The sequence below is a fragment of the Onychostoma macrolepis genome, chromosome 10, assembly GCF_012432095.1.
Source record: "Onychostoma macrolepis isolate SWU-2019 chromosome 10, ASM1243209v1, whole genome shotgun sequence".
In the NCBI taxonomy this organism is placed as follows: Eukaryota; Metazoa; Chordata; class Actinopteri; order Cypriniformes; family Cyprinidae; genus Onychostoma; species Onychostoma macrolepis.
Window position 1 is genome coordinate 6,728,695 of NC_081164.1, and position 13,911 is coordinate 6,742,605.

The 13,911-nt window shown below is 39.5% G+C and overlaps 1 protein-coding gene across 3 annotated transcripts in view; it reads left to right on the top strand.

Annotated features, from left to right (window-relative positions):
• Positions 1-13,911, top strand: part of arl15b (ADP-ribosylation factor-like 15b) — a 46,164-nt gene that overhangs the window by 26,098 nt on the left and 6,155 nt on the right. The gene's annotated exons all lie outside the window — the stretch shown is intronic.

Here is a 13,911-nt window from a genome sequence, read left to right on the forward strand (position 1 = left end):
TGAATGATTATTTCACCTCAAAATGAAAATTGCCATAATTTATTCACCCTCATGTCGTTCCAAACACATACGAAATTTGTTCATCTTTGGAACACAAATGAAGACATTTTTAATAAAACCTGAGAGAAACTTAAAACTCTTCAAAACATTCGTAAAGAGGACAAAAAATTAATTGGAGATTGATCCAAGTCTTCTGAAAAGACATGATCGGTTTATATGATGAACAGATTTAATTTAGGCTTTTATTCACATAAACATTGATCAGCGAGCATAAACAGACGCTCAACCTCACTTTACTTGATGCACAAGAACAAAACTCATTGGTTCTTTCAGTGGAAGGGCAGAAATCTCTCAGATTTGATTTAAAAATATCTTCATTTATGTTCAGATGATGAAAAAATCTGATGGGTTTGGGAAGACATGAGGGTGAGTAAATGATGGCAGAATTTTCATTTTGGGGTGAACTAACCCTTTAAATGATAACAACATTAGGCAACACTCCGTCCGTTTCAGAGGATTCGATTGTTGTTTGCAAACACTGACAGGCCGCAAGACATTCTCCCACAGATCTGCAGCACCCAGCTTACCCACTTTCTCAGGCTTTCCTGACAATAAGTCTTTGTATTGTTGGGAGCCCAAAACACTGGTGGTGTGGGGAAACACTACAGCTGTTGTCTCATCTCATAAGAGTGTATTCATTTTACCAATTACTCTATTTGAGATTCTTTCAAACATCATTTCAAAAGCAAGTGGCATCGAAATTAAGATGAATTGCTGGTCGCTGTCGGTAATAGCAAACAGTCGGAATGTGTGGCATGTCTCTGCTGTCACATTTCTATTTTAATGGTCCCCTTGTCACTTTTATGTTTGGAGGATTGAGTTACTCAGCCTGTGCGTCTTTTCCTGAATGATTTGGTGTCTGTGTGTGTTATTTGGCTGATACCATGCCTGTTGGTTTGTGTGTCCATGTGTGAACGTGCATGCGCGCACATCTGCTCCGAGTGGAGAAATCGGTCCACGGGCTGCAGGGTATCACCCAATGCACAGAGCGCTAATTAACTGGCTGAGAAGTGGTCCTGAGTGAGCAGTAAATATCTGCCTTTGGAGAATAACACATCCCAGTTCACTGATGTGTGTCAAAATGGGGCTTTTCAGTTGGCAGCGACACTCGCTCTCCTTGCTGGAGATACAACTTGGGTTACACAAGATCGGACCTGACCAGCTTGTTTTCCATTAAATTGCTCTCAATCGATTTCAAACTGGATCAGATCTCCTGGACCTCCTATGGGCATTTTTTGAAAGAAGAAAAGATCCACTGTGCAGAAAACAGAAAGGGAACTGGTCACATATTTTTTGGTCATTATAAGGGATAAAGTTGCTGCCAGCATTTTTTTTAAAAACCAAATTCACTGTTAAATTATGTTATGAAAAACTTTTTGGGTGTCAAATTACATCAAGCTGATTTTCAGCTTCACCGCTATTTAAATGTACCTTTGAGGCTTTATATAAATAAACCATAAAGTATTATTTTTTTTTTTTTTACTGTTTACTTGCCACACCGCTGCATTTGCTGATTAAGTCCACAAGTCTTCAGCCAACAGCCTTGCTGTTAAATGTAATCTTGAAATACAATCCTCCCTCTATACTACTTCATCTGCACATGCTATTCTGTGGAGACAGTTCAGATCGTTTTTCATTTTTGCCAGATATAAATTGCTAAACGTATCAAATGAAGGTCTGCATCGCAATGTGGTTTGCATGGAAGTGGCCTGTACGCCAGCATCAACCTGTTTTGTTTTAAATTTCAGGGTGTGAACTGTGATGGATCATCTGTCTTGCCCTGGATGACCATTTCATAATGCGTTTGATTCCAGTAAACATTTCTGGACTTCTAAGGTTACTAAGTAATCCACCTATGTCAAGAGTTTTCAAATATTTTATTGCCAGGGAACTCCAAATATGATGATCCCCTTGCGAGGAACCCCCTTCCCAAAATATGTGTGCAGCTGGGTATTTTCATGTATGCAGGTTCTTTTATAGTCTAAAAAATAGTAAACCTGATATTTTAAAGACGGCGTGTTGTTTGCAGAGATGAATGATTATGTTTTATTTCTATTTGTACTAAATCCTAAATAAATTACTACAGACTGGTGACAAGACATAAGACAACTTTGCCTTATTCTTCATAAATTTGAGTCTCGATTGCTTTTACTATAGTTTGTCTTTTGACATTAGCACGTAAATACTTTGATTTACAGTAGGTTGCTGTTATGAGATGAGTTTGAGATGATTGAGCATAGTTTTTTTGTTGGATTAGGGTTGAGCAGGAGGACTAACTAGTCGTCCTGCAACTAAATGGTTGATTATTGAAGTTTATCTGGATTTAAATGTTTAGCTTTAATGATTTTTAGCCACATTGGACTAGATACGACTAGTTGACTAATCATTCAGGCAGCCCAATGACTAATCAAAATTGAAAACATTTTCGCCCATCACTAAACAACATATGTAGTTATGAGCACACAGCTTGAGACTCAGTTTTGCTCAACTGTGTTTGAATTGGAATTGGTCAAGTGTAAAATTTCTGTCTTGCATATGATATGACGCAGGAGAAACTGAAAAAAATGTGAATTTCAAGAGAATCCATATGTGTTGACTGTTAGATTTATGCCCATGTTTTCCTCTGCTCTTTATGAAGATGAGACGAAAAAGCAAATTTAGGACCTGTTGAGATGTTTGAGTGTGAGAGTAATACAAGTGATTAAAAATGTGGCAGTAGGGACCTATTGTACCGAAATTGAATAAACCAATGCATGACTGTCTCAACAACCACATGAAAAATAATGTATAATTCTCTCCTTCTTGTGTGCCAAGTTGACCAGAGGCTGCAATTAAGGTTGCTTAAGGGGACAAATGTAACTATACAAAGCATATTTTGATGAATGCCATTTGAAAAGGAACGAGGAGTTTCTTTTCTTGCAGATCTGAAAATCTGTCATCAAATCACTTCACTGTTGACAGTCCAGAGCCAAATGGATGGAGAAAAGTTGTGACAACACAAAATTGATGAAGATCTAGAAGAGAAAAGCCAGTTAGGCAGTTAGTACCATTCAGTTAGCACGTTAACAAAAGACTAGGTCCAAGAAGTGTTGTGAGAGACCGGCTCAGTTCAGTCAGTACAGACCTGGAATCTGTGTCCTTCGTGGTCACACAGCAATCTGGGTCCGAACAACAGACCCGTTTGTTGTTTTCCTCGGGGGCTCGGAATTTGCTCAGCCGACATTGGCATGGTTTTCAGCGCTGGGTGCCAAGGCCAGTGTCTGATCAGCAGGAGAAACACCATTCTCCCTCATACCACACGCACACACACACTCACTCCACTGTCTGGGTGTCTGTCTGGCTTTACACCCCTTCCTCAGTCTCTCATGTTACTTGCTGTGGGAAAGATTGGTGCTGTCCATTTTTGCTCCTTCCCCCTCTCTTCTTTCTCATTTTGATTATGCAAAGATACTGGAGTCTTACGAACCCCATGATTTAGACCAGTGGCTCTTGACTGGTTTCGCTTCAGGACACAGGTTGACATTGGACATGAAGTGGCAATCCAGAATAGTTTGTGCAAAAGTAAACAAAAATGTCAAACACTGAAATGTATTCATATATTTATTAATGATAATTTATTATTACCAAGTAAATCACAACACACTTGTCTTTATACTTTGAGCAGGAACAGACTCTCTCCATTTTATGAGTTCTGTTTTGCTTGGCCACATTGCAAAGAAAAAAAGTAGTCAACTGTGTAAAATGATGACTTGAAGAGTTAGTTTACCCCAAAATTTAAATTAATTACTCACCTTCATGTTGTTCCAAACCTGTAAGACCTTCGTTCATTTTCGGAACAGAAATTAAGATATTTTTGATGAAATACGAGAGCTTTCTGACCCTGCATAGACAGCAACTCAACTACCACGTTCAAGACCCAGAAAGGTAGTAAGGACTTTGTATTCATGAAATTACGGTTGAACCACTGATGTCACATGGACTATTTTATCGATGTCCTCACTACCTTTCTGGGCCTTGAACGTGGTAGTTGAATTGCTCTCTATGGAGGGTCAGAAAGCTCTTGGATTTCATCTTAATTTGTGTTCTGAAGATGAACGAAGGTCTTATGGGTTTGGAACGACTTCATTTTTGGGTGAACTATACCTTTAAAGGCTCAGCTTTTTGCATCAACAGTTGACTGAGCAAATGCAGAAGCACCAATCCTCCTATGACTAATGACTGTTTTTCTGCATTTGCCAAATCAGTTAAGACTGTGAGGCAGACATCATATCATGTCGTTAATATTTATGAGCAAAAATGTAAAAGTTTCAATGTAACAGAAGTGCTTTAGATTGAAAATTACAATTTCTAAAAAAAAAAAAAAAAGAGACACATGCATGAATTGAAAATAGGGTTTCTATTTCAAGCCAACTTTTAAGCTTTATACTAAAGTAAATATAAATATTTAATCCTCGTTTCATCCTATATTTAACATTGTCTGGTTTCTTTGCATAGTTTTGCTCATTGTTTTGGAGATTGCGTAACCTGTCCTTATTGGCATTGTCTAATTTGACATTATTTGGCTTCGATCACCAGAAAAACTGATTTAGATAGAGCTACGATGCTTTTCTAAACCAGTCTTACAATTATAAGAAAATGTTGACTTTGTTTCAAACCAACACTCTAATGTTGACTATTACAGGTGTGTGTGTACTTTTTAAATCCCTTCCTCATGCTTAAGAGAAAGACTCTTGTATCTTTGAAATATGGTACCCCTGGAGCTCTGTGGTCCTCAAATGTAAGGGCTCGGCAGTTGAAACTCTACCCAACAGAGTCACAGTCACCGGTGTAATTTACTGCCCCCGTCTCCCCATCTGCTCTTTGGAAGCAGCTCCCCCCATGCGGTAATGGAAGGGGTCAACGTCTTACCTTTAAAAGAACCGCCCGGTTTCCCCTGCATGACCCAGACCCCCTCCCCTTCTCCCGTGGCTGATCTCACTGGGTTGTGATTTAGAGTAATAATAAAATTACCACGGCTCTGGAAGTAGACAGGGCACCCATAACATCTGGCTCTAATAAAGTTATGACTGATAGAGATGGATGCACACAGAACCAACATGAGTGGGAGACGCACACAGACCCCCAAGCTCCAGAACTGGACCTGTATCTGATGACAGATGTCTTCGAGTCCCGTCCACTAATGCATGCAGGTACCATTTTACATCACTTTCCTTGCAGAGAGAGCTGGAAAACAAACATGTTTGGTGTTTGGCTTATCTGCTCCTCTCGTGTCCTCACTGACCCTTTTGCTTTTCTCATTTTCGATACTCACACATCCTGCTTGCTCAAGGATACTATCATTCCTGGACATTGCTTGCTCGCCAAATTCATTTAGCTATACAATGGAATTGAATCTCAACATGTTGACCAACACCGACGTACAACATACCTTAAGGCACTTTATGTAACTGGTCCTGAGTGGTTTGTTGTGAATCTCCAAAATACATTGGGCGAGGAAAATCTTAGAGAAGTCCTCATTGCCATCAGGCGCCATCAATTGAATGTTTTCTTGGGGGAGGAATTTTTCCTCGTCTTGAAAGATGTGTTTGAGATGTGAAGACAAAGGCCATCTTGTGTGCTTGAAGGAGACTGAACTGTGGTAGAACTGTCTGGCTGGGTGGACTCTGTATTCTGTCTGGCCTCGAAAGAATCATGCTGGCCAGACGTTATTGTGTATCTCGGCTGGCAGCCTGACTCAGGGCATTCTGCTGAGAGAGGTCACTGGTGCTGCCACATGGAGTACTTCTGTCTGGTGGCATTGCCCAGTGTCTGAACAACCAGCAGCCGTCTGCTTGAAGACCATATGGTCATGGGTCCTGGATAGATGATGCAGTTGAAGTATCCAAATTCTTGCAGTCCAATTGTGTGGTTTTTGGACAATGTGCTGTATCGAGATTACAACACACAAAACAAAGAACAAGTTGTCATCGAGATCATGGTAAATCATTTATTGTGGTGTACAAAGCATTTCACAGGGAAACATCATGTGATGGAACATCTTATAGTTTCATGATGGTAATTAGTGTTCTTTCCTCTGCACTTTGAGCAGATGTGTTATGTACAGTCTGGCAGATGATGCCCACCGTCTGTGTAGAGCAGTCTGTACAAGCAAGGCAGTGCTGCAATAGCTCAGAAGCATTGACAGAGAAGATCCATGGGATGTGTCTAAGACACCACCATGTGTGAGCAACACAAACCAAGAGATAGTGCTGGTTTTTGGCTGCATCCACGTTTCCAATGACTTGAGCACTGAATGCTGATGTCTGATTGAAGGTTTTTTATGCAACTCAACATTTAGCATTTCTTGGCATATCTCCTCATTAGTCCTTCCTTAATCCTTTGCAAGTTCTCTAATGTCTCTTCAAACTGCGAGGACCGTCCGGAAAGTATCCGCCCATGTAATATGAAAAATATGAGATGAGAGATGCAATACGATGAAAACAGCCACAGCTATGGGCAACTGGTGATTGGCAGCTTCATCATGACAACACGCCTGTCTCGTGCAGAGTTTTTTGCCGAAACATGCTCTTCAAGTGACTCTCAGAGCAGTTCTGGAGATTATGTTGAGATTATGTACTCATATATTGAGGCAGCAGAGGCTGAAAACAACACGAGCGTCATGCGGACTTTAGCATGTGTATAGTAAACGAAAGTGTGCACAAGAGCCATTCATTCACACAGAGACGCAAAGAACATGCAAGATTCATATTAAAATAGTATTTTTGTCGCTTGATATTCACAGACAGTTCGTATCGCATTTTGATTGATTTACTCATCCAAAATTTGACAAATTCTGTGTCATTCTGCATTATACAGTAAATTCCATTTTTATGACTGGATTTTGTGATCCCATCTGCGTTTTCTGCATTATGGAAATCATAGGGCCCAACCTACAGTCCAAATTTGGCAGCCTGTGACTTCTGGCTTTTCCCAAAACTAAAATCACCTTTGAAGGAGACTGAGGCGCCATTGTCCTATGTACAGTTTTTCGTATCTTGTATATTCTTCGATAAATGTCTCTTTTTCATATTACATGGCTGGATACTTTCCGTATAGCCCTATATGTACAACAGTAGTTTTCAGTCCTGATCCTGGGTACTCAGTACTCTGCAGATTTTGATTGTCTCTCTTATTTAACACACCTGATTCTGAGATTAGCTTGCTAGGAGAGCATCATGAGCTGAAGTTTTTGTTGTTGTAGAGTTCAGAACTACTACTTACTGCAAATGTTAAAGGGGTCATGAACTGCCTTTTTTATTTTGTACTGTTCTCTGAGGTCAGCTTATAATGTTATCAAGATTTTTACATCAAAAAAACATAATTTAGAAGTAATAGGCTATTTCCTGTAATGTTTTGACCCCCCTCATCAGAACGCTCTGTTTGAATAGGCATGGCGGATTGTAGACTCAGAAGTAAACACCTACTGCTATGATTGGCTAACAGTTGTGTATGTTTGACAGCCTACATCCTTCATAGATGGATGCTGCTGTGAATTAGGTTAAAAATGTATAAATACTCAGTGTATTAAACAATCTGTAATAACAGACAAAGCAATAGTTACCACATAATAAAAGCAGTTACTCACACTTGTGTGGTGCGACATCGGATCCAATATAGTCGGCACAGCCTCGTCTTTTAGTTTCAATCTTTCTGAAAATCCTGTGTGAAATTTGCCTTGTTTGTAAACGAATCTGTGGTAAAATGAAGTTCTTACTGAAGCAGTCTGGCACTTTTGAAGTTTATCATTTGGTTTCTACGTTGACCTGCGTTTGTCACTCTTGCCATTTACCTACTGTGTGCGCGAATCGGTGGGCGGGGCTAAACAGGCAGCAATGTAGAAGCACAGGGCAACTTGATGGTTAACCTGGTGACTATACTTTATTTTTATGCACCCCGTTCCCTGACATAGTAGCAAAGTCATTTCACTCAGCAGCCATCTTTGGAACGCCTCTCGGGCATGCAAGTGCGGCTCCTATCTTTTTAAATGGAGAAACATCAAATTCTCCAAAACTTATGATTAATTTTCATATTTAAAATCACCAATGAATTTGACAAAACCTCATAAATGTTTTCTTTTGCTAGACCAGCCAGTGTGCATATGCAGTCCTAAGCACACGCTGACTGTTTCTTTAGTAATCAAGACTTTTAATGGCAGCTGCAGTGACGCAATGTCTTTACAGATTAACGATTGGCTCTTTTATTCAGAAGGCGGGGCTTCCTTCATTAGAGCGCCTATATTGAGCATTGCATTTTTTTCCATTCACAACTATACTAATGGCATGTCTTAGGTATTCTATAGTCTTTGATAGCAGACTCCTGATTCTAGACCGGCAATCATTTAGGGCTGGTACGGAACTGTTTTTTCTGATCCGCAGTTTTTCAAGAATGGGCACATGTCTAATTTGTTGAAAAGGAGCACCATACTGCTCATCTTGTAATAGACTAGACTATTTTTACTTTTGCAGACCACATTTGGCCTGCAACATCCACTCTAATTGAATCACGTCTCTCATGAGCAACAGTTACAATTGGTTATTTTTAACCAATTTGATTTGCAGTCTTGTGAGTCTGAACAGCAGGCCTTGCCTAACATTTGCGTTTGAGCATGTCACGCTAGAAGGGTGTGAACGTGTAAAGGAAAGGGAAATAGCATATGGATGACTGTCTGCTGGGGTAGTATCAAGATTTGAATTTTTGTCTATGAATCACCGCTGATATGGCCTGGGGCTCCTGGTTGGGATTATGTTTAGGTAAAGTGTTGTTGAAAATATCCAGGGGGCCAGGTTCAGCTCCTTTTAATATGTTCCTAATGCTCTGGAGCCAGTCTCAGTGAGTTATGAGAATTCTGAACTTCACTTCAGTCATCACCGTAACTCAAACACATGCTTACATAAGAGCTGGCCAACACTAGTCATGACGACGGGAAGTTATTGTTTGGGGTTGGCGGTCATGGCATCGGAGCAGATGGCACTTTTTCATCTCAGGTGCACGGAGTGATCCAGTGAGTGCAATACATTTTTTTCTGCACCAGATTTGACAGCGTAAACTATCTGAACTATCTGTCTGTTGCAGCTTTGTCTCTTTGTTCATGTTCTAGATTTGCAAAGACGTTCCTGTCAAGAGAGATTGAGCAATACTTAACGCACATGTATACACCTCTAATACATGCACATGTATACCCATATTGCTTGGCCAGCACTTTTTGTTTTGAAACTTGAACACGATTTTGGCTGAAGCTCTTGTTCTGAGCTACTTTGTCAGGAATGTTTCTTCACTGAGGAATCCCCAGCGACAGGGCCTTCGTTGCCCTGCATGAAATACTGTTCCATTTATTAATATGAGGAAATCTCTTCAGAAAGGGAGTGCAGCCTCCAGCATGTGAATAGAGGGGGCCCATGGAACTGCTGTGGTTTGCTGTGGAATGAGCCTGATTTAACACATGAATAACAGAAACTAGAGCTCCGCAAAACAACTGGACAGAGTCTCAGCAGTTGGGGGAGGAGGTGTGCTCTCCACCGTTTCTCTATAGCAGTCTGCTTCAACTCCATCTTTGGACTGAAAATTTGTCATGTTTTTCTCTTCGAAACTGATGAATATCACAATGCTTACACATTCCTATCTTTAGAAACTCACTGTGATATGATCCAAGAAACGACTCTCCAAATGGTAACACTTGCAGTATGCTCAAGAAATTAGCACTTCCATTGGGGAATTTCTCCCGTTTTGGGGAGCAGGGCTGCAGGTGGGTCTGTGTGTGTGGTTAAGCGTACGAAGTTCAGAGTCTGATGGATATCAGATGGATCATAGTTTGAGCGGGGTTTGTTGATGTGGGCTCGCCAGCAGGTCACCTGTCAGTGCCTTAGGAGGTGCATCTGTGGGTGTAAGTTCTTTCTTTGTGGGCGAGTTCCTCAAGTGAAGGTCAGTCTACACAAACGCACAGGGCAAGAGGACAACTGATTGGCGGTTAGCTAGTTTGACCAGTAAGAGACCTTGAGGTCCTGCAATGCTGCAGTTAATTAGCTCAATCCCAGCTCCGTTTTATCGTGTTGCAAATCCAGATGTGAACCGTCAAGCTTTACGCAAATTGAGTTACTGTAATTCTGCTCTATGACCAGGCAGACACATATGAAAGCGCACAGGCCAAGAGGCTTGTTCACGGCCCCTGACCTGGAACCTGTGAGCTTCTGACTTTGTGCAGGGGCATCGGTAGTCAGGTCTCTGACAAGGTCTCTGATTTAGTCACGGCTTGTCTCCAGTAAGGGTTTATCCCACTGACCCCGGAAAAGGCTTCATATCCAAACATGTCATAAAGAGAGATCTGCTGTAAACCAGGTGTAAAAGCCAATCTGTCTTGGAGAACGTGCAGATTTAGTTGGCGCCATGTGAGCCTCGCACATGTCCTGAGGTTAGCTTCATCTTGGATTTACCAAAGGTTTACATTTACATTTACATTTAGTCATTTTGCAGACGCTTTTATCCAAAGCGACTTACAATTGGGGAATACATAAAGCGATTCATCTTGAAGAGGCAATCATACAGACGAAGTGCTTGCAACACCAAGTCTCAGGCATTGTTCAAATAAATACAAACTACCAAAGGAAGGAATAAGTAAAGAGAATTTTTTTTTTTTTTTTTTTTTTTTTTAAGGAAGTTTAGGTTTCTCAGTAGGGATGCACACTTAAATTTGTGTAATCATATTTGTGTGCTGATACTATTATCCATAGATACATTTAGATATCCTTGTATTTTTAAGATTAATTAAGTGGTTAAATTGTCGACTTTGTCAATTGTTTTGTTTATATCATTTATTGGACTATATTCTGTTTTTCATTCTGCAAATCATTTTAATTTTCACATAGATATTTTCCTAACTGAGCCTTTTTTTTACCAGCTTTGATTGGATTTAAAACAAATGGATTTTTTCTGGAAACGTTGAGTTTTCACTGTGTTTTCGCCTCCCATCCACATGTAAACATTTTAGTTCACTGAAAACAGAGGTTTCGGAAAACACTTCAAAATGCTGTTTTCCTTGATATGTGTGAACACGTGAAACTAATTTTGGAACACATCAAGAGCGCTGTTTGCGCATGGCAACAGTTGTTTATAAAAATGTGCTGGAATTCGTCAGGAAGGATTTTTTTGTGGTCAGCTCTCTTTGATGACGTTTACAGGTCAGCCTACAATTGTTTAATGATCATACTGCTATATGGAAAAGTATGCATATACTGCATCAGTAAATTATGCATTGCCAAAATGTTCTTAACTCGTTGACACAACGAGGGGGGGCACTATTACACATCTCCTGATAGAGTATTGAATCCCTGAATCAAAACATGGTGAAGAAGCAGAAACAACTGTCTGTGTTTTGATCATTGATCTAAATTCGATTGAGTTGTAGTACAAAAATGCCATTTTTTCAGCATATATATGCTTTGCAAAATATGCATGTTTTGCAAATTTGGCATGTTCAGATATTCATATGACAAAATATTATGGTGGCCATGAAGGTTTCGGTAAAATGATCACTTTTTTTATTTTATTTTATTTTTTTAAGGCAGGCAGGATGTTTTTTTTTTTTAAGATTCTTATTTTTGGGTGTTTTTGCCTTTAAGATGGGAGAGTGTAGTGCAATATGGACAAGATATTTTTTTTTTCGCACTACGAAAAATGCTTTTCCATTTACAAATTTGTGACCCTGGATGACAAAACCAGTCTTAAGTGTCAATTTTCTATATAAAAATTTATACATCATCTGAAAGCTGAATAAATAAGCTTTCCATTGATGTGTGGTTTGGGTTTGTTATGATAGGACAATATTTGGCTGAGATACAACTATTTGAAAATCTGGAATCTGAGGGTGCAAAAAAATGTAAATATTGAGAAAAACGCCTTTAAAGTTGTCCAAATGAAGTTCTTAGCAATGCATATTACTAATCAAAAATTAAGTTTTGATACATTTACGGTAAGAAATTTACTAAATATCTTCATGGAACATGATCTTTACTTAATATCCTAATGATTTTTGGCATAAAAGAAAAATCTATCATTTTGACCCATACAATGTATTTTTGGCTATTGCTACAAATATACCCCAGCGACTTAAGACTGGTTTTGTGGTCCAGGGTCACATTTTTCATATATGTGTGAACAAGGTATAAGCACCACCCAAAGTCATTCATTCTGACCCATTCCTTCTGCCTAGTTTTTTCAGCCATTGCACAATTTAGAGATGATACACATTCTGCTGCATCAGCTGTCGTCAGACATACCAGCACTCTGTATCAATCTGTATCATCTTTTTAAGTACTTTTCCTGAACGTCACTGGCAGACCATCCTAAACCTCCTGTCTTCTGCGAATGTTACTTTTGCTTTTTCAAGTCTGGGTAGGTTTCACTGTGAAACAATAGACAAATATGGCTTTGCATTCCAAGATTGTTCTTGCTCTTCGAAGCAGCAGGATTGTGTAATTTTGTAGCAATGAAGTCCCAGACGGGGAAATCTTAATCAACATTCTTGGCATAATAGGAAAGCTTTGGCTCAAAGGATGTTTTGTTTGATTATTTAATTTATTTTTTTTCCTCTCATTGCGCTCTCAAAGGGAAGTAAAAAATTCCAACAACTTTTTTTGGCACCTTCCCGCTGGCTGTCAGTTAAGCTCAGCATTTTCCTAGATGTGACACTGATGCCATATATTTCAGTGCTGTGAGTGAGTTTAAACATGGAATCACAGGCCAGGCTTGACGAAGTTCTCCCAGTGGGGTGGTCTTTCTCCACAGCGGGGAGGTTTGGGGCTGAGCCAATCAGGTGACGAGACGGGCCGGCTTCCAGAAACACCGCCAAAACAAGAGAAAAATATAGTGTGTTTCTCTTGTGTTAGGAATGATGTGAGTGCAGCATTGGAAATGATTTAGCCTCTCAGCCTTCACTTTTCACACCTGTGCTTGTGGCTTACTCTATATTTATTCTGGGCTTCTTTAAGTCCCTCGAGGTCAGAGGTCAACGATTTGGGTACAAGCATAAATTAGGAGCTGGAGGGGAGAAATCACTTTGACAGGGACATTTTTGGATGTTTAGATGCTGTTGTTGTTCATGCGAAGGTCAAGGTTATTTTGGCATCATGCTTGTTCAACCTATAATGATAATTCTGTCACCATTTGCTCTTGACATTTTAAACCAGTATGACCTTTTTTTCCTCTGCACACACAAAAGATATTTTATGAATGTTATGTCCATAAAATGGGCCCAATTTTGTTATCCTGTGAGTTCTTACTGATGAATGTTTAGTAAAACATGCAACAGCCCCAAATTTAAGCCACATAAATTATTTATAGATTTCTTTGCAATATAAAACAAAAATATTGTACAAAGAGAAATCAGCAAAACTAAATAGCTTTTTCAATATTATGAAAATTTGAGTACTTGGTAGAACATGTTAATAGTTAAAGTAGAAAAATACACATGTGGTTACTCTGACAGGACACAGAAATTGCTCAAAAAGTGTTTAGAACCTAATGCAATGATATTCAGACATATTAAAGGTATAGTTCACCCAAAAATGAAAATTACCCCTTGATTTACTCACTCTCAAGCCATCCTAGGTGTATATGACTTTCTTCTTTCAGATGAATACAATCAGAGTTATATTAAAAAAGCTCTTCCAAGCTTTATAATGGCAGTGAATAGTGGTTGAGATTTTAAAGCCCAAAAAAGTGCATCCATCCATCATAAAAAGTGCTCCACACAGCTCTGCTGGGTGAATAAAGGTCTTCTAAAGCGAAACGATGCGTTTGTGTAAAAATATCCATATTTAG